This window comes from Grus americana, chromosome 9 (genome assembly GCF_028858705.1).
Source record: "Grus americana isolate bGruAme1 chromosome 9, bGruAme1.mat, whole genome shotgun sequence".
Lineage (NCBI taxonomy): Eukaryota > Metazoa > Chordata > Aves > Gruiformes > Gruidae > Grus > Grus americana.
Window position 1 is genome coordinate 25,904,227 of NC_072860.1, and position 21,169 is coordinate 25,925,395.

Genomic DNA, 21,169 nt, shown 5'->3' on the forward strand with positions numbered 1-21,169 from the left:
AAATTCTCACTTGAACTTAGGTAACCTCTCTCTAAGCCCATCTGCGTGTTGAATATTCCCGTTAAAAGGCAGTCACTAGCAAGCCAAGTGTACTTTACTAGCCCCAATCAGCTCTATTTTACGTAGCCACTGACATTGTATTTTGGCAATAAAAACCCAGAAGAAAACCAAGCGTTTGTACCTATAAATGCAAACAACAGAAGAATAATAAATTAACAGTCCCTACAGCCAGCGCACCATTTCAGGGACGACCACCCAGTGCTGAGCAACCTCTGTCACCGAGCTCTGAAGGGCAACCTGAACAACCAAGTGGTTGACGTTTGTGCGTGACAAACCCTGGGAATTAATTCGGCTGAGACGGTAGATGAAGACTTGCACAGAAAATGGTCTTTGGGACCACAGAAAGCTCAGGGAGGGAAATCACGCAGGGCTTAGTGAGACAAAAAGAGAGGAACACACAAGGGTGCAAATCTCTTGCCTCAAGTTAGAGAGATTTCTTTTTTCCCCCCCTAATAATTGTCCACCCAAGGCCTCGCTACAGTGGCTGGCTTAAAAAGAAGATTTAAAAGACCACAGAATGGGGCTTTTGAAGAGTTTCAGTGGCAAAGAGGGAGATGGAATCCCCTCTCCAAGGCCTGATGGCTCCCTGCTGTAGGCTTGTGTCCTGTGCCTCTCAGGTTTCCAAAAACATCTTCTTCAGTATTTTATTCTTAATAACCATGGGGTTTAGGTAACCTTTAAATTATGTATGCATATGACGTTATTTAAGCACGTCAGTTAAATCAGTCTTGTATACATGCCTTTTAAGCCAGCTGAAGGCCTGTAGCACAGCAGCAGAACTTGGATGATACAGCACTTTTTCATGGTTCCCAAAGCAATTTGAAGATGCCGTCTCGTTATCCTGATGTACCTAGGCTCCGAGAGGCAGGGGCTTGCCTGCAGCTACACAGACATAGCTGGTTCGGATCTTTCATTCCCCCTCTGCAGAATGTCCTCTCTATTAACTTGGTAGGATTTAATGAGATTTCCTTGCTAGAAAGCTAGAACACCACTGCGGAATTTTTGAAACAGATATTCTTGATGGTGATGTAGGAACAGCGGGAGCCTGATCCAGAATTTATTAAAGCAGTATTGCTGTTTTCTTTGCATTTAGAAGCAACCAAGAGTAAAGGAAGAGAGAACGGGTAGAAATAGAGTATTGGCAGAAACTTTTGTTCCTGAGGGTTGGGTTTATTGGGGGGGAGCTTGGTTTTTTTAGTTTATTTGGTTTTGGTTTTAAAAATATATATATGCTTTGGATCTAAGGTTCTTCACTCGGTTGGATTTTGGTTCCCATGAGAACATGTTCTGTATGATCAAATGTAGGTTATTTCTAGTGAGGTTACGTGGGGAAATATATTCATGAAGAGACTGCATCCTGCTGATGCAGAACAAACACAAATAAAGAGACAAGCTAGGAAAGAGATCGGAAGAGAGGCAAGTAATGAAAGGAACATTTTGGGCACAATCTGTTATTTGTTATTATTATACTATGTCCATACACTTCTCCCTTATTCTCAGCACTGTACGTTTTAATTGTCCCCTGAAGAAATAGTTCTGTAGATACATCCACAGGGAGCAAAGGCTCTGTCAGTGACAACCAAATTAATTTCTCTGTTGGAAGCATGAATGTGACTTAAAACCCCAGAACAACGTAATTTTAGCAGTTTGAACCATCTTTCTTTATAGTAACTCTTGCCTTTTATACTTTGCAGACTAAGATAGCACACCACCTATTTAGAAAGACACCAATAATGAGTTAGTAGGTCTGACTGCAACATTGCCTCAATTTTGCCAAATCAATATATTGACTAACGTTCTTCAAACAGAGAATGAGGCCTTGCCTAAAGATTTAGCATGCATGAAAGCAGGCTGCTTCCTACCTACAAACCACATCACAACTGTATGTTGCTTAACGTATGCAAGCCAACCTACACACCTTGGAGTCACTTCTGGGTTCAGGTTTCAAATGCACTTGGCCTCAAAGTCCAGCATGGCTGGATCAACCCATCGCTCTTCAGTACAAACCGGAGAACAAAGCTAGAGCTTAACATGTGGGAGAAAAACCATGTTTTCTTTTATATTTCTGACTATGGCAACAAAACCTATATGAGATTCTATATGCACTTGTGCCTAAAAACTTCTGCGGAGAACACAGAAATGTCACAATATAATCTGCTGTACCTCATTCCTGCCGGAGTCTCTTCACATTTTCATGCTCCTCCCTCATAGTAACTGTTATTTTTTCTTTTCAAAAGAAACAGATGTTTTTGTCTACATGTGATTCATATGCAGTAAGAGAGAGAAAGCATTTATTGTTAAAAACAATAAAATAAAATCTCCACTGGCCTTTAAAATGTTAACCCTTTCTTCTCCTTGGTGCAATAGCCAAAAGTGAAACACAACAGAAATGCTGTCTAAGGAACTCATCCAGTGTTTTGCATTGCGGTCATGAACACATTTCAGACACAGCTTTGGACTTCAGGACCAAAGTATTTTGTTGATATTATGATTTATTGATCCACACTGATAACACTAGAATGACTTCAGGGTGGTTGTGAGGTTTGGTTTTCTTGCATGACCACCTATACAAGTACATAAACACGTGAAATATTTTAAATCCATCAGAAGAATGCTTTACAGGTGCATAACCCAGCATTAAAAATGAGGAAATTTCTGATTTAGGACTGCTTGTTCAAGTCAGTGCATCCCGTTGCACAAGGCAAGATTTGCAGCAGGGAGGTCCACTGAGAGCCATTAGACGCGGTGATGTAGCTGCTACTTCCAGGTCAGTAAGCCCTTAAACAGCAGATTACTGGAAGCCAGGAGAGGATATCCAGAGGAATTATCTCTCAGTGTTTGCTCAGTTCTTATATTCCAGCCCTGGGCATATGCTCCTGACCACTGCCAGAGGCAGGACACGGTGGGCAGATGGTCTTAGGGCCATTCCCCCCGCTCTGCTGTGACTCCCCGTCATAGGCTGCTGAATGGGTGCAAGAGGTCTTGCTGCTGCTTTAACTTATTTTGGGCAAGGAGCTTGGAAAAGCCATTGAAAAACCACATACCACCACCACCACTCCTGTTATATATAAATATATGTTCAGCTGAAAATGTCCTTTGCCAACTTCCCCACTCCCAAAACTGAATACAGAAGACCAGCAAGGAGGAAGAGCAGCCACCACTTCTTCTGCCGCACTGCCCCATAACACAGGTGGTGTTCTTAAACGAGGCAAACTTTCTCTTTTTCCAAGGCAACACTTTGTAAAACCCTAACCTTCTATAAAAAGGGCTTTAATTCCCATGCAACAGGCAAGAGCTGGCTCAGCCATCTTGACAAGAGACACCATCCAAAATTGTAATGGGCTACACAGCTGCTGAGCACCCCTATGATCTGAAAAGCCTCAAGATGGGGAAATGCCAAACTATTTATTGGCAGGAAGCACTAGGAAGAGATGTGAGGCATCCTTAGTGGAAGCAGATACTGCCATCAGAGAACAGCTGAAACCATCTTTCTTTTCAGATACCAGCATCTATCGCAGTAGTGCATTCTTTCCCATATATGATCCTTCCGCACAAATGTTAGTGAGAAAACATGGCAAGGAAAGCCTAGCTGTCCTGGGGTCTGCATGTATTCTCTTCTTAGTTCTATATATTTCTTGATTATTAAAACTCTATATTTTGTATTGTATATATGTCACTAGTTAACACTTTCAATGGCATTTTAGATGGCACCACATTGATTCCCAACAGACTACACATTTTTCAAAAGCTCTGTCTCGTGCATACTGCCTTGTGTTTATTCTACTTTAAATTGTTATTCTCAAAAAATATAATCCCTCACAAAAATGGGGGAGAAAAAAAAAAAATCCTTTATGCACTCAGCTTTTGTTGCATTGTCCAGTCCTATTTGTGAAGTCAAAGAACAAAGTTTAGCTGTGCCTGTCACCTCTACTTATAAACCAGCTCTTATGCTTAAAACAATATCAGCGAGTTCAGGGCACTCAGTAAAATCCCACCTTACGACAAAAATTTCTGTGTAGTTGGCACAAACCTATTAACTCGGCTGAAAAGAGTGACGGTAATTGCAACTGGCTAAGGGGTGATAAGAAAACTTGGTCTACTAATTTGAAAGAAAATTTACAGACTGACAAAGCCCTGACAGACAGGGGAACCAAAGATAGCTGCACTCGGTGTTTTCTTATTCAAGTTTAAAAAAAAAAAAAAGGAAGAATTCATAATATTTGCACTATAATAAGAGACGTTTTCAAGGTGATAACTTTGTAGCCATTTGTATCTTATTCTATCGATGTCTACTCACAGAAGAATGAACTTTGTCACAGACCAAAATTGACCCTTATTGCTCAGTTACAAACTAAACATAAATAAAGGATATCAGCTTTGACCTAGTAACACCGGAATAGGTTTTGTGCTGCAGGCACTGAAGCTGTGCTTCCTAAAATAACTGAGGTTTGCAAGTGAAGAGAGTGCAGAATTTCACTATCCCAATGGAAAATAAAAATCCCTTTCTTGGCCTCGCAGCGTTCAGCCAGCAGGAGAAGGCGCCGAGTGCCCCTTCGCCCCGCCACGGGGCTGGCACAGCACCACTGCCCGCATTAGCACCCCAACAGGATGGGCTGCTCAGCCAAGGATTTATGGTGAGCCCTTTCATTATCTAGTTTGGACCGTGAACAAGTGTTTGAATTATTTGTGCCATGTTGCTTCTTTAAAGAAAAAAAAAAAAGTCTTAAATCTACAAAAGCTGCAGTTTAGGCAAGACTTTGTATCACATTTCTGGAACAGAACAGTTCTTCCTCAGCATCACCACGTCCACACAATTTCCCCCCATCGTCACCCAAGAAAACCATCACGTCCCTTTTCCCCGTGCCGACAGGTTGGCACCAGCTGCCCATCGCAGGCAGCTCGAGGTGCCACCAGCATCTTCTCTTCCGGCACAAAACCTTCGTGTGGGCAGGCAAGTCTCTGTGTGGTCTGCGGCTGAGAACCCCCCCGGAGAGACTCTGGTTTATAGCACTGAATTAAAGCGTCTGACGCTACTCTACAATGGGATCATCGTTGTTCTTTTATCCCAGTTTCAAAGAAGCTCAGTAGAGTGACCTTTCCTCAAGTATTTTTCTCTGATTCTTTCTGATCTGAATTGTCTGTAGAGGAAGAACTAAAAGAGAAAGAAATATGCTTTCCTTTCCTTTCTGTACTGTGGGAGCATTGCAAGGTGTATCTGTTTTCTTAGGGGTTTGGAAGGTCTGAGATTTTTGCATTACCTGGGATAAAAATAATTGTATCAAAGGTACGAAGCCCTGTGCTTCAGGCCAGCTGCTGCCTGGTGGAGTAAGGGAAAAAAACCCAACATTTCCCTGTAAGAAAATCATTCCCCCATTGTCTGTTATGGGTTTCTCTCACCTTCCTAAGGAATGACTGTCAGAAACAGAGGTTAAAATAAGGGCATTTCCAGCCTGCTCCAGTATGGCAACTCTTGGGTTTTGAAGGGAGATTTTGTGGGTTTGTTTGGTTTTTTGTTTGTTTTTTCTTTCAGCACTTGTGCTACTGGTATATAGATTTGGACATATGGGGTTTGCTGGTATTTTTATATATATATGTTGGTATTAAATGAGAAAGTATTCCTGTTATTGAATTTATTTTTAAATCCCTCTGGACAGGGCTACAGCATCATGCCACATAAGGGGACATTGTTAAATTCTAGCTCACACTTACATGCAAGTAATGTTGTTGTCTTACATGTGCATCCATAAGAAAATCCCCGGGACTACCTGTGCTACCCGCTTCCTTGCTCAGGCAATAGAGTAGGAAGATATCGCACACGTTTAATTCATCCTTTTTTAGTTCCATATCTCGTGACTCAGTTTCCCTAATTTTCATTTCGCAATTTCTCACGCGCACTTGCACGGTTTGTGTCCACAGCCACTACAGGCTGTGATGAAATGCTTTTCCCCGGAGCACTGTCCTATAGATCCAGCAGCATCTCCCACCTGGAGAGCATTTGAATTTCCAGGTTTATTCAGTACTGTGATTTCCAGGGAGATTTTATTCTCTCAAGGAAATCTCAGATATCATCTTTATGGCCTGGAGGATTCATTTAGAGTTTGAATCTGTAAAAAGCATCTTATTAATCCAACCCTTTATGGGCTATAATAATACACAAATAAAGAAAACCTCTGATGTATACACTGTCCATGGTAGACATATCTCTAGAAAGAGAGAAAGTACCTTACAGGTACAGATATAAACCTTAAAAAAATTAAGCATAAGCAGCAGCAGCAGAAAAATAGCAGAAGGAAGTTTCTAACGTATATTTAAAATTCTAAGTGCCATTCACAGATCAAGAGCAAAAGAAAAGGAAAGACCTGTACCGAAACAGAGTAATCACTCCCACTTGGTAACAATTTCCATAAGTACAACTCAGCTGACAGAGCAGGAGTTGCAGGGTTTGATTTGAATGCAACAGCTCATTTTGGTGAGCACTCAGGGAAAAAAATAAATAAATAAACAAGAAAATCAGGAGAAGCCTGCAGTTATATCAGTCTGGCTGAGGCACTTTTGCAGTGCAGCGCTCAAGACGCTGTAACTGAGGTTACGCACAAGTTATCCGGCAACAAGGAGGAGTCAGGGTGTATATACCAAATGCTGTGAAAGTAGCCTAGTGTCACTGCGCATAAAATGGAATGGATGGAGTCCGAGAGGCAAAGTGACTGAAATGAAAAGGAATAAAACCTGAGAAGTAAGCAAATTGTGCAAGTCTAGACTGGCTAATGAAGTATTATCTAAGCAAACAAGCCTATAGCAAACCAACACGAGAAACCGTATCTCCTCCCGTAAAGGCAAAGGTTGCCTGGGAATACTTATAGATGTTGCAGAACATCCTTCCTAGATGCTGTCAGGCAACACTTTATGATAGAGAGTTTACAGAGCGACGCCCCAACACTTCCAGGAAAGTAAATGGCTAGGTGCTCCCTCCTTCAGTCACAGGTCGCCTGGTGTGTCCTTACACACCCCTGGTCTGTTTGAAGACAAGCCCGTACACCTTAGCTGCATCCGTAAACCTGGGCAGGCAGCAGTGGCAGCTCGGTTCTGCCCCATCACCCGGACCGGTGCTTGGTAAGCCACGGGCTCAGGGCAACCAAGGAGCAGCACTGCTAGCCCTCATCCAGAGGAGAAACTATAGCAGTGTGCAAATCCTTCCTGAATACCTAGACAGTCATTGCACTGTAAATCACATCTTACGTGACCTGTAAACCATGTATTAGAGTCTTGCTGGGGTTAAACCCAACTAGGTGGGAGTTCCAACACTTGTCCTGCGTTCCCTGGGCACATCCCACCAAAATAAACCCTCTGGTAGAGCAACAGGGCTGCCACTCCTATGGATTTTACGTTGGCTCATCTCATGGATCATAATCCTCAAACACAAAAGATGTCAGCAGTTTACATAATTGCAGACAAACAAACTAGAATCCACCTTCACACCTCAAAGTCTGGGGCAAAATCCACACGGAGCCCAGCTGAGAGCACAGGGGAGCAACGTGAGCTCAGGGGACTGCCATGAGTCTGTGAGATGGTTAACTTCATGAGGACTTTATCCAGGACTTGCTCCTGCTCTGACTGCCCCAGTGCTCTTCCATCTGCTGGTAGGTGCGAAGGGAGAGATTGTCAATATTGAGGCTGCAGCTGCTACACCAGACTTCATCTGTTCTGGAAGAGGTGGTGGAAGACAGCAGAGAGGCTGTCTGGTGGAAAATACTCTGCCAGGAACCTCCTCTTCTCACTTCCTTCCCTCACCTCCAACACAGTGAGGAAACCAGCTTTAGATTCGTAATGTATATCCACAAAACCCAGCTAGCATTCATTGTCTTTAATGCAATCAGTAGTAGTGGCACATTTCAGTAATGAAACCTAGTTCATTTTCCCAGCCCAGTTAGAGAAGCTCCACTGTCTGATGGAGGAGTTAAGGAATCCAGGCCTAATGCAGAACAGGGATTTTGGGGCAACACAGAGAGCAGAGGAGACAGGAAGAGGGGGAAATCGAGGCACTTTAAACAAGTGGTGCAGAGAAGTAAAAAAAATCTGAACACAATAAAAAACAACTTCCAACCCATCCTAATGCAGGACTGTATGGGTGACCACAGCACAGGATACCTATAGCTCATATAAAATCTTCTGGAAACTTGTAGGTACTATAGCTTACTTACATGAATATGAAAGACGGCCTCGGCTTACCCTTGACCAGGCACAATACTGAATTTTAATCACTCACTAGGAATTTGATAGCTTACGGAGAGGAGAGGTTTTGCAACAAGGTTTGATAAAACATCACCCTTGGGAGAGCTTGTACATCAACACCTCAAAAGACTTACACAACCCTGGTATACAGCTTTCACGACAACAAATCTCTCCAGCATCAGGAGCACAACCCAGGACTTACAAAGGTTAAATCTCTGCACAGCAATGATCTTTTCCTCAGAGCAACGTTCATTCTCAACAAGGTATGCAAAGGGAAGCAGAGACGGGCTCCTCCCTCTCCTTAATCTTGACAGAAATGAATGTTTTCAGGAAGAGGACTAAACCCAAGATTTTTGCCAGCAGTAGAAAACACATTGTTTGCACAATAATCACCTCCCCCAAATGACAGCTGGGTGTCATTTCATATTTTTATGATGCCATCTGACAGCCAAGGTTTCTAAGGAAACACCGATATTGGGGGAGCTGGAGGGAATGGAAGAAAAGGACAGAACCTAAAAATAAGAGTCACACGCCTCTTCCAGACATTAAAACTGCCCCATAATAAATTGTAAACATCTCCTTGGATTGGTGACATTTTTAAAACACCCATAAGACTCCATCCACGTGGAATCATTTTGCACTGAACAATATTTCGCTAAGAGAGAGTTACGGTTTTGAAATCACATTCTTTTAAAGGATATTTGGAAAAATATGCTGACCGGATTAGTTCTTAAATTACCCCTGAATAAATGGAAACATTATCATTTTGTACCACTGCAGCCCCCAGTAGGACTCAAAGTCTCACGTGGAGCGTGAATAGAAGAATAAATTTCACCTATTTTGAGCATTGATGGGTTTCATGCTGGAAATGTAGGATTTCTTCCCCCCCCCTTTTTTTTTTTTTTAAAAATTAAACTGAAATGGGTGGGGGATGAGAAAATAATAAACTTCCCCTTGAGCATTGACAAGGCGTGCTGGAATCGGACATCCAAAGCACTCCAAACTCACCTGCACTAAATGTGCCCAAAGAAATGATATCGCAACACAGCAAGTTAAGCGCGTTTAAGTCAAGCTGCAGTTGAGTTAGGAGGAAGTAAAAATATACTAGGAATATTTCTGGCATGTTCAAAACCTCTAATTTTTCAAAATGTCATTGTTTGTCTAATTAGCCCAGCAAAAAATCTCCTCTTGGAAGGATATGATCAGGGATATTTCCTCATTTGTGATGAGATTAGGGCTGTGCTCTAAAAAAAGAGCCTCTAGCCTGCTCCGTAACGGCACATAGCACAACGTTGAAGACAAATTTATTATAAAATGTTTGACAAAAAGCTCACTAGAAGGACTTAAGTATTTTACCATCTCTCCCAATTATGTAGGCAACCACAACCAGCACGCAGTTAAGCAGATGATTTCACCGAATGTGACTACTGGGCTTCGGGCTATGTGTAACTACTTGGAGTTTTACTCCCAGACGGTCACTAATACACTCCATGTACAGATCAGGAGGGAAATATTTGTGGAACTGAAGTCAGAATATTTCAACATATTTTTAGAAATAGCAGCCAGACATTTGTTTGGGGTAAAGCTTTGACACTTTGTGCTGCTAGTTTTCAGACAGAGATCCAGAGGACATCACTTTAGCAGTACGTATAGAACCCTAACACTGCGTACCATGATTTACCATGAAAACTCTCTCTGCATCAGGGTTGAAATAGTTCTTATGCTATATAGCTGAGAGAAACAGACAGCCTATATATCATAGTTGTAAAATATACATATACACATATATATAGAAAGCTAATTAATTATTTCCATGCATTATTATTTAAAGGAGTCTGCAGTCACTAGCATGTAAATATGCAAGTATACTCTTCAGTATCGAGGAATCACCAAACAGTATTCTCAAAGGAGCACTGGGACATATCCCCAAAAGACAAACAAAGCTGGGCCACTGAGTCAGCTGGGGGAGAGTGGTCCCTCCTCTCACCCAGAGCATCTCCCCTGCCTTTCCTTCCTTCAGCTGATGAGGGCAGAGAGATACCGCCAAGATTAAACCACCAAGGCTCATTAGCTACGTTAAAGGACGGTTGGTATGTCTTCTTGTTTGATGAAACACAAGAGTGTCATGCCTGTTTGCTTTAGCAGCCAAGCAGCTCTCCTCTGCACGGCTCCAAGGCTGGAGTGGTGGGAGTGCCCAGGGCTTTCCAGATTGCTTTAATCAGTGCCTTAGTCTCTTTCAATACACTGAAAGAGTGTTCTGGCATGTGGAAATTCATTTTTAAGTATTCCCATGGATGATATGCTATAAAAGAATTCATCTGGTGTCTGAGGTAGGTTAAACATTTTCAAATTCAAACAGACATTACCTTAGCTACCATGCTGCAGGAGCCCTCCTCCAGTTTGTAACTCCACCAGCTGGAGCCCAGGAGATGGGCTTCAATTAGCAGCATACGCACACCTGAAATATAAAGCAGAGGGAAAAAAAAAGAAGGCATCCCTCACTATTTCTGTCTCTTGTTACAGTCAGAACCACACAAATTGATTTGTGCTGTTCCTGAGTTTGGTCTTTTTCAAGTTTGATTCATGATGATAAAACAACAGGGAAAAAAATTTTGTGCCTGATTTAGCAAGTGGGCAGAACAAAAATCCCCGCGTGGCTAACCACACTAACCTTTTAAAATGTTGTATTTTCAATCAACTGGCCATTCCCCTTCTTTGCAGGCTGCTGAGGCTGCGCAAGGGGAGAACGACAATTGGCAGTTAATCCAATTTCAGAACGCTCTAAAGGTTGGGGAGATGGAGTAGCTTGCCGTTTGATAGATGATTACGGCGGATTAAACTCTTCATTCATGTGACAAAATTTTAATAAGGACAGCAAATGACTCTGAGAATAATGTGGAATGTCTGCAATTTTTTTAAGGATTCTTGGTGAATAAGAAGGAAATGAGAAAACGTGAGAGGAAAAAAAAAAAAAAAAGGACAATTTCCAGTCATGTTATAAACCACTCAACTGATTTCCAAACTCTTTTCATGACACTCCTTCAAGTGACACTTTGGGAACTCGCTATAAACTATAACCAAGAGTTGGCACTGAAGGGCCAAGAACTGAAGCAAGGTCTTGAAGGACAAACTGTCCCACCGCATTTGTGAAGCGGTGGCACAGGTGAAACCCTGAGCAGCTTTCTGCAAACCAGCGCTCATGTTGGAAAGGAGATACTTAGTACCAGGATGCTTATATTGGCCTAAGGGAAAATGTGGATAACAAGCAGAAGCACGTGGATAATTTCCACAGCAGTTAATGCTGATAATTTTTCTCTTGGTTCCAGTAGCACCGTGAGACCTTTTTCAGCATCTCATGGAGCTACGTATTTATTAATAAGTAATAAATAAGTTTTATCAACAATAAATAAGTTATTTATTTGTTAATTTGCTGAGCACCATGTTCCAAATTAAAACCCCACACTGCCATAGTGAGGAGGGTGGACGAGAGTGTCTAACTCCATCCTTGGAGGTTAGGTTAGGCTGTCGTTTCCACTAGTATCACAAAAGGGAACTCTAGATTCCTGTGCCAACTTTACAACCAAAGAGTGTTGGGGGTTTTTGTTTTGTTTTGTTTTGTTTTTTGTTTTGCTTTTCTTGTGTGTGTGGTTTTTTGTTTTGTTTTGGTTTGGTTTTTTTTGTGGTGGATGCAAAAACGTGCATCAGAGCATCAGAACCAATGGACATGATCATAGCCATATTCCTGAGGTTTTCCATGGTAACTTTGTGTTCTTTAGGCTGGTTTTGTCCCTAGTAAATTGGTTGAGAACAAAACAAATTATAATTGTTGAAGAACTAAACCTTGCAATGTGCAGCCCTGGCTGGTAGGACTGGATCTGGCCATGAGAAAGAAGGGACAGAGAGCAGCCTCAGGGATGCAGAAAATTTCCAAAGCACAACAGGGATCCTGGTGATGAGTTACACCTCAAATTTTACATTGCAACTAAGAGGAAAAAAAAAAAAAGAAGAAGAATAAAAGTAATATATCAAGGGTAATATTTTTGCATTTTATCTGAAGAATGAAAATCCTATTTTCAAAATGATTTAAGGATAAGAAGATTAAAAGTAATTTTGGTACCTAACCAGGATATTAGTAGATTTGAAGATTTTCAAAAGCCATGCATGAAAGACAGGCACCAACACAGAAGGCAGCTGTAGAGTAGAATACTCATAATCATGACCCTATACTGTAGAAAAAGGGAGGACAGGTAGAGTCACAGACAACATATGTTGACTTTCTAGGTCTAGAAGGTAGAGCTTGGAAAAAAATAAAGGTTATCCTAAATTGCCCAGGCATCTTGGCAAACCCATGTAAAGTCAGCTCTATTGCTTTGAGTGCCTAAAGGCGCTGGGAAACACGGCCAAAAGGATCAAGCCCCAGGGGGTTTCTGAGCACTTAAGGTCCTCAGCACGCTCAAAGGTATCTTTCCACAAAGGGACTTTGCTTCTTGAGCCGTTAGAGCAATATATGAATATTGGTCTATTTTATCTCAGATTAATTTTATTGTATGAACTCTGAATCTGGTCTGGATCACGCCTTCAAATGAGTTAGCTTACCAGAGGCAGCAGGAGGACAGCTGTGAATGGGAAATACTTGTACAGCTGGATGTTCATGGGTTTGGAACTCTTGATTAGGAATCCACCGTTCCTTTAAGAGTAAAGTATAGAACAGCAGTGTATATGGAAACTTGTTCAATTTCTAAATAATTGAATTTTCATTATGGATGTACATGTCTCTCTTTAAATTCTAAAAAAGAAAAAAAAAATCTTTAGAATATTAATTGGGAAATGCTAGAACTAGAGTATACATGATCTTCTCCCTTCTCATTTTCCTGGAAAAGGTTTGCATATCTCCTGGTCTCTAAGAATCCCTTCTATGTTTCTTCACACAAAATAAGGAATATGACTCCTTTTATCTTTTAGCACATTTCCCAATGGAATAGTTTCAGTTTCAGCCACAGTTAGCTGTCCACAGTGACTGAAAATTGATTTATTCCTTGTAATGGATCAACTTTGTCATCAAAATGCTGGGAAATGTTTTAATTCAATCTTTGCATGTCCTTTAACTTTCTTTTATCTCTTTTGCTGCTTTAACGACTGTTAAAATGTTAAAGGCAATCTTTTATTTATTTATGAAGCAGTCAGAATCAAGGCATGGGATGAGAAGAAACTTGTATGCTTAGCAAATTTGCAAGACACTATTTTCACTTAAGTTTTTCAGCCCAGATTGAAGACTAACAGTAAGGTTAAAAAATTAAACCAAAGGAGAATAAAATATAGCACCATTTCAGATGAGTATCACAACTGCAGTAAACACCACACACTTATCCATATGCATATGTCACTGCATGTGTTCAACCTCGTACACCACCACAATGATACACAACATAAGGTTCATAAAATCATTCTTAGTTTAGGTGTGCGATAGTTTCATTTAAACATGAGCATAAAGTTTTTCTTAGCTTCGATTTCAGGTACCTGTATGTTACATGAATACTTTAAGATATGCAGACTCCCCCAAGCTATCATTAATTAAACCTTGAGTAAAAAGCGTGGTCCAACTAAAGTCAGCCAGGGATTTTAAAAAGCCAAAAATCTCAGTGTCTGTGTCTTTTGCCCATTTAATACATTCTGTTTATGCCACTCTGCCATATCGAAGTGTGTGCGCGTGTGTGTGCGTGTGTGTACATATGCAAGTGTACGTGTGTGTGACTGGGTAACTATATGTGCTGTAGATTTCAAAATTAAGAGGGACAGACATTGATGTCCTGTACAGGCTAAACAAAATTCCTCTTTTTAACTGTAAAATGTTGCTAACCATTTGTTCATATTTTATGTAACACACTGACTTGTCTTTCCCTTTTTTGTATTCCCAGTTCTCATCATTTATATATATTTCATTTTCTACTCTCAACTGGTGGCTTCGTTTCTTGTACTGAAAAGCATATTCAGCAAAATCTGTTTTGCTTGAAGCTCTGTCATTATTTACTGTAATTTAAGATCTTTAATGAACTTCTCCCCTTCTGTATCGACTTTTAGAGCTCAAGTCCAAATCTGCCATTCCTTATATTGGTGATAGTATCTGGTTTTATGGTTTGGGTTGGGTTTGGGTTTTTGTTTTGTTTTGTTTTGTTATGCTCCTATCACGTAAAAGCTGGTGCTTTACTGAGATTTTCGGCATCAGCTTGACAAGGGAACAGCTTTTTCCCCTCAAGATGAGTATCTGGAAACCCACTGCAAAACTGGGTGCAGCCTCAAATCCGCGGCAATCTGGTGCTATGTGCATCAAGGATCCGAATTTTACTAGTGGGGTTTTATACTAAAATACTTTGGGTGTGGGGGTTTGAGGTTTGAGGTTTCATTCTGGGGTTTTTTGGGTCCTTAGGATCTCAGTAGTTACCTTTCAGCATCCGACTATGAAAATGTTGGCCTGTGCATCTTGTGTATGACTCCTTGTGGTCCTTATGCTACTTGGAGCTGGGATGAAGGGTGAGTGCCTTGCGGAGAGCAGCCTGTTCTCTCCAAAGAAAAAAAAAAACCAAACCAAAAACCAAACCCCAACCCTCCACAACCTCGCTCTTGTGAAGTGTGCTTATGAATCCCAGTGAGAAGTCACTCTAGCAGAAAGGAATTAACAGGGAGATTTATTCGTATTCAGGAGCATGGAAATCTAAATTGCTCCATCTCCTCCCCGAGCTAGTGGCAGGGTTTTAACTGCCGGCCCTTCAGCACTGTTCTGGTAACACATTAATGGAAATAAGATCCTTACAGTCAAGGATTGACTGTAATTCAAGTTTAAAACATCAAGTTCAAATTTTCCGGACAATTTTATACTTAGATAGCTTACCACTTACAGTTATCTCTAAAGGTGAGTGCAAAGAAGAAATAAAAGATCTTTGAATACATGCATATCTTTATCCACAATATCAGTGTTCTTTCTGTTACAGTCTATATTAGTTTATTAGTTGATTGAATATGATGTGTCAGCCTATGTATAAACCAAATCTACAGCTCCTTTTCAAGAAATATATCACAGGGTAAAAGAATTTCCTTACTACAGCAGACTTGTGGCTATCTCACTCTATTCCTGCCAGTGGGCAGCAACAAATCCATCAGAGAAAATGATAAGAAACCCTGTCATAGGCAAATGCAATCAAAAGAATGATTTTTTTTCTTTTTTTTTTCCCTGAGAGGAAATTAGCCTCTAACCCAATGCTAGAGGGTGAAATATGCCTCAAAGAATGCTGATGCATATTTCTTCGGAAGAGTAAAGGATGGATCCAGCTTCAAGCACCCAGGTACCACTTTCTGACCCAGTTAAACTTTGGGCCTCAATACGTGAAAACTTACAGCAATGGCTTCCGCTATTATTGTAATTTTTTTTTTTTAATACATAGGTATTTCTCCTGTAGTAAATTGTGTGCTTGACAGCTTATTGTTCTAATTGTATTATCAAAACAGGAAACAGCAGCAGCTACTTTACTCTCAGTACATCATTAATTATTTACTGGAAAATGTAATTTAAGCATATCTCCTTTGATTTATTTGGTCTTGAGCATCTTACCTCAATCTTTTGACTCCCAGCTCTTACAGCAGTCTTCCAACTGTGAATGCTTCACGTTGCCTTAGTATTTCTGAAATACCTCCTTTTTTATATATATATATATTTTTTTTTTTCTTTCTGACAGACTGACTGGCAATTAACAGAGTATTCTGGTTCCTCTAATATTGTCTAGTTTTGACAAATATTAACAGATTGGTATCCTACAAATGTTATAGTCTCATTATTATTGCTGGAACCTTGTTGTTGCCTCTTGCCATGGGGGTCATTTTTTCATCTCTTTCACACAACGTCTCTTAGCCAGTTTTTAATCCACAATGAAACTTTATCTCACGTCTCAGTGGCTTCCATAATGTCATCTTCTGAACAACTTCTAACAATGGCTTTCTCTGAAGCCCAACAAAATAATTGTTAATCTCTTTGTGGATAATCCCAGTGAGGGCTCTTGGAGCAGAAAATCCTCACCAGGAGAATCTTTAGGAAGGACTTAAAAAAGATTTTAACAATGCACCTCCATGTGCAAATCTCTTATTAAAATCAAAGTCATTGCATGAGTAGATAAGTTTCAGGATCAGTTTCTATATCAATAACAACAACTGGGAGATAACACTAAATTACAATCATTTTCTAGCCAGCAGTATTTATTCTATGCTTGTATTATTTTTGAAGGATATTTAAAAGTACGAGTATAAAGTTTCTGAGGACTTAATTGCAGAAGCCATCTCAACTGTTATATCAGATAAGATTTTGATTTTTTTATTTTTGTTTCACATATTCTCTCCCCTTCTGTGGTGATGGGTTGAACTCTTTAATACATACCAGGTATTTATGTTATATAGAGAGGACTGGTAGCAAAATTGATATACTTGTGGTATTACTGGCTTTAATAGAATATAAATTATTACTTTTGCTTTAATTTACTACTTTATTTTTACTGCCTGAACCAGCTATAGAAATATATATTCTTCCCAGGAAGTTGCGCATCTATGAGAGTAATACTATAGCAGCCTTAAAATGTTTAAATATTCCAGGGCGGAGGTGTTTGATAGGGACTCGATAGACCATCCTTCAAATCAAACCCCTTAACAAAATTCTCCAAACAGACAGAAGTAATAAATTTTCAGGGTTTCTTACTGAAACACCTTAATATCTAAAGATGAGTCTAACTCTCCTTCCCTAGATCATTTCAGTAAATTAATATTGAGTTATATAACTTAATGAGGAAAATTAATTTCCTAAAATTACCTTCCGTGAATGAAACCAGCCATAAGGTATATAATCAGTTGGATTTTATTTTTTTTTCCAGAGGAAAGAGAATCACAGTGAACGGAACAGACTGGGATGTCTTAGATGGAAAAGCATATTATTTTCTTTCCAAAACAATTTTATATAATAATTCTATTTTTATCCTCCCACTGCCTTTTATCCAATCTCTCTTCATTTTGAAAAGATACAATGATTGCACAGATAAAGGTTTTCAGCTCTTTAGATACCGATTCCATAATAATTAACAATAAATCTAAAGATTATCTATATAGGATTTCTTTCAGGATCTTTGAATCATCTCGGAAATACTTCTTCAGATAGGAGCTTTCAATATGTATAACTCAAATGGGATACATTTTACTCCTGTATTGTTAGCAACTCTTCATAAAGTGCACAATTTTCTAGTTTTATTCTAGAAGGCGCCTCCAAATCCAAGATTAAGACATTAATATTAACAGCCAGAATATGTTCCTATTACATTAAATTCCTGAAGCATCCTTCTACAAATTCATGAAAAGAGATTTTATGTTTTTTGGAGATAAAAGAGCCAGTGTGAAAATGAAAAAAAAAAAAACAAAACCAAAAAACCAAACCACAAACCACAACACCACCACCCACCCACCCACCCACAAAAGCTCCAAAAAACAAAACAAAAAAACCCCAACAAAATAAACCAAACCCAAGTCCCAGCTGAACGTCTTCACCACCGGCCAACTTTGTCTTCTTTCCTGACAAAGAACAGGGAATGCTGCAGGACAGGAGACCTCCCTGCCCACCTTCAGCATCCCTTCATTGAGATGGATCAGCTCAGCTTCTCTGGACTCATCATGACATCGCTCAGAGCAGCCCCCACACCCAGCACCCAGCTGTGGGTCACTCCTGCACTCCCCTCCGCACCGCAGGACATCGCAGATTTCTCAGATCCTTCACAAGAGTCCAAGGGTAGAGATCATGATGTGCTGCATCTTCAGATGAGCGAAAGGTCTCTGCAGTTTTGCTTGTACCGACCAAAGAGTGATGAACCGCGTGCTATGGGTCTGCCTCACCCCCCCGAGCGAAGCAGGAGTTACAGATCCTTCCCACGGCGCAGCGGGGAGGTGCCAGCTGGGGGATGCTTGGGAGCTCCAATGAGGGAACCCTCTATGGACATGCTAAAAATTATTAATGTTTGCAACAGCTGCCAAAAACTCCAGCGCAGCCAGGGAGTCCTGGGGAGGGCGACCGATGCACGCCGTCCTCCCAGTTCCTGCATGAGGATTTCAGCGCGCTCCTGAAACGGCACGGCAGTTGCGGTAACACATCGCATTAGTTTTACCACTTAATGAAAGACCTAAGGCAATCTCATTCAAGCTCTTTTCTGGGGAAGCATGCCAGCTAGATTCCCAGGCCAATTATTGCTTTCACAAAGTGCTCTAAATCTGTCAACAAGCAAAAGTGTGAACTACAGTATAAAAACCCAGCTCAGAAGGTGACCCAGTTGTTATAAGAGGAAGGTTTCTTCTTGCAGTGGGAGCAATGAAAGTTGGCTCCTAACAGCCAGCCAGCCTGCAGCACCAGTGCGTGATTAAGTGATATGCTTATGTAGTATTAGCACATGCCAACAAGTTTTTACTCTTTTCTTTTTTTTTAAGCTACACAGTTTGATGGTAAATGAACATTTATTCTCCTACACATCACTATGATAAACACTTTGCAAGTGGGAACACCTAGGTAGGTTCAAATAACTTGTCTGTCTTACTGCTGGGAGCATAACCAAAGGTAGATAATGCATTTTTTAGCTACAGAAGTAACAACATCTCAATGTACATGGATACGTTTTTCTAAAATAAAAGTTAATAAAGGAAATGCCTGAAATAAAAGAGCTGCAATCAATTTCTGTAATAAACGAATACCTGTATCTTCCTCAAATATTCAACATTACCGCTGGGTAGATAGTCCTCACAAAAAGAAGTGAGAAAGCTTCTTTGCAATGTTTATTTCTTTCAGCGTCATACAGGCCAGCATTTGAGAAGTCACCCACCTGTCTTACCTAGAGCACCTGAAAGGGTCTTGCCACATACGAGGTAATTTCTTTTCTTCAGTAATTAAATGGAGTGTAACGTTGCCTCGGTCCCGTGGAGGGCTGCTGGCATGTGCTCAACAAGTGCAAGGGCTTTGGCTGCACTCAGCTCCTCCGAGAGGGATTGATTTCCATCTGAAGCTTCCTAGGTTTAACTCTTCTACAAAAATAGCCATGACCTGCAAATGCCGAAAGCCATTCCCCATTGTCACTATTCCCCAAGCTCTGGCTCCAGCCTGGACCTCAAGGGTGGGTGCTGACCCACCGCAGCTGTAGCTCTGTAATTGCAAAACTTATTCTGGGGACTCTCCAGGCAAAGCAGAATTGTAGTGCAAAGCCCCAGCAAGCACGTTGTATTTCATGGGGTGCAATTTGGTAAGATGTTATATGGGAAAAGGAGACAAGATTTTATAATCACATGAACTAAAACTACAGGATTGATGGTGACTGTCAACCTAATTATGAGAATGAATCATGTTGGGCTCTACAGTTATTAGTCAAAGTAATTCATTATTTGCTTAAAAATAACATTAAAATTTAACCAATAAAACCACTTATTGATGGCTGGTCTTACTTTTTCTTTCTAATCTAAATGTCATCCCTGTTAAGAAAACATAAAAGAAAAAAAGTCAGAAAATTATCTTGGTCATAATAAACCATCTTTCATCATTTAAATAAATAGAAAAGTGAGGCATTATCTGATACAGATTTAGGCGTATCATTTATGAAATGAAATATTACATTTTGGTTGCAAGGGCCCTGAGGGACTTACAATTAAACAAGACATTGGGTTTTTACCAAACACTTGGGCTTATTTAAAGGTAAAAACAAATATCTGAAGGCATGAAGTCTCCCCATATTCTTTCTATGAACATACCCTAGCCCTCTCCCTATTCCAGTAATGATCTCGACCCCAGACAGAGGTGCCCGGGTATTTTTTTTTTTTACCTGTTAACTCTGCCATTGTTTAGTAATTTCTGTCTTTCCTGAAGACGTAAGCACCAAACTGACCCGGCTTCCAGGGCATCTGGCATGGGACATGGGAAGGTCACCCCAGCGGGCAGCCCCACCCGCACACCTGATTCCCCCCACCCCCAAACTTTGCACCTACAGCTTTGTCTCTGCCAGGAGCCGTGGATAAAACATCTGGATCTGGACCAGGGCAGAGAAAATAACAGAAAGGGAGACAAAGAAAGCAAATCAAAAGCAGTCAGAAAGTTTGCCTTTCCTTCCAAACCAGGTCCACTGAGATTTGCCACGCAGTATTGATGACAACAGTGTCTGCTGCTAAGGAAACACAGGTTCAGAAAGATATATGGATGTTTTTACCCCAGTTAAACTGGGAAAACAGACCAAGAGAGAAGCAAAAGGAGGAATTAAAACAGGCAGATGCAGGGACACTAATAGCCCAAATTGAGTCCAGTTGCTGGGCTGGAGCTCAGGGTAGTTGCATGGATTTTGACTCGTTTCTCAGTTGTCTGGATGATGCCTTTACTTAGAAACAAGCAGAACTATTGGATTGCTCATCAGAAAATAAATAGGCCTTGCCTCCAAATGAGTTAAATGTCTTGAAAACTGAACTCTTCAGATTTTATTAGTGATTGAATAGCTCTAGGTGTTTCTAAGCAAAAATCAATAGTGAGATTAGCTGCAACAGCCTGCCAAGAGATTATGGACAAGACATCCATTGAACAGATAGCCGATGTATTCACTGCCCTTCGGGTCAGGGGCCAGGCGTGCCGGAGCCGATTCCCCCTCGTTTCACTCCGCCAGAGCAGCGCAGTGAGGACCATCGATCGCCGGCTCTCTGCGGCGCGTGGAGCATCATCTGACACGGCCGTGTCGGTGATTAGCGGCTGCAGTGCCCAGGCATGGCTCACGCCAGGGGGTACTCAGGCAGCCTTTGATCAGGTCAACAGCTTACCCCCGTGAGTTTCATCAGTCAGGATTTCATT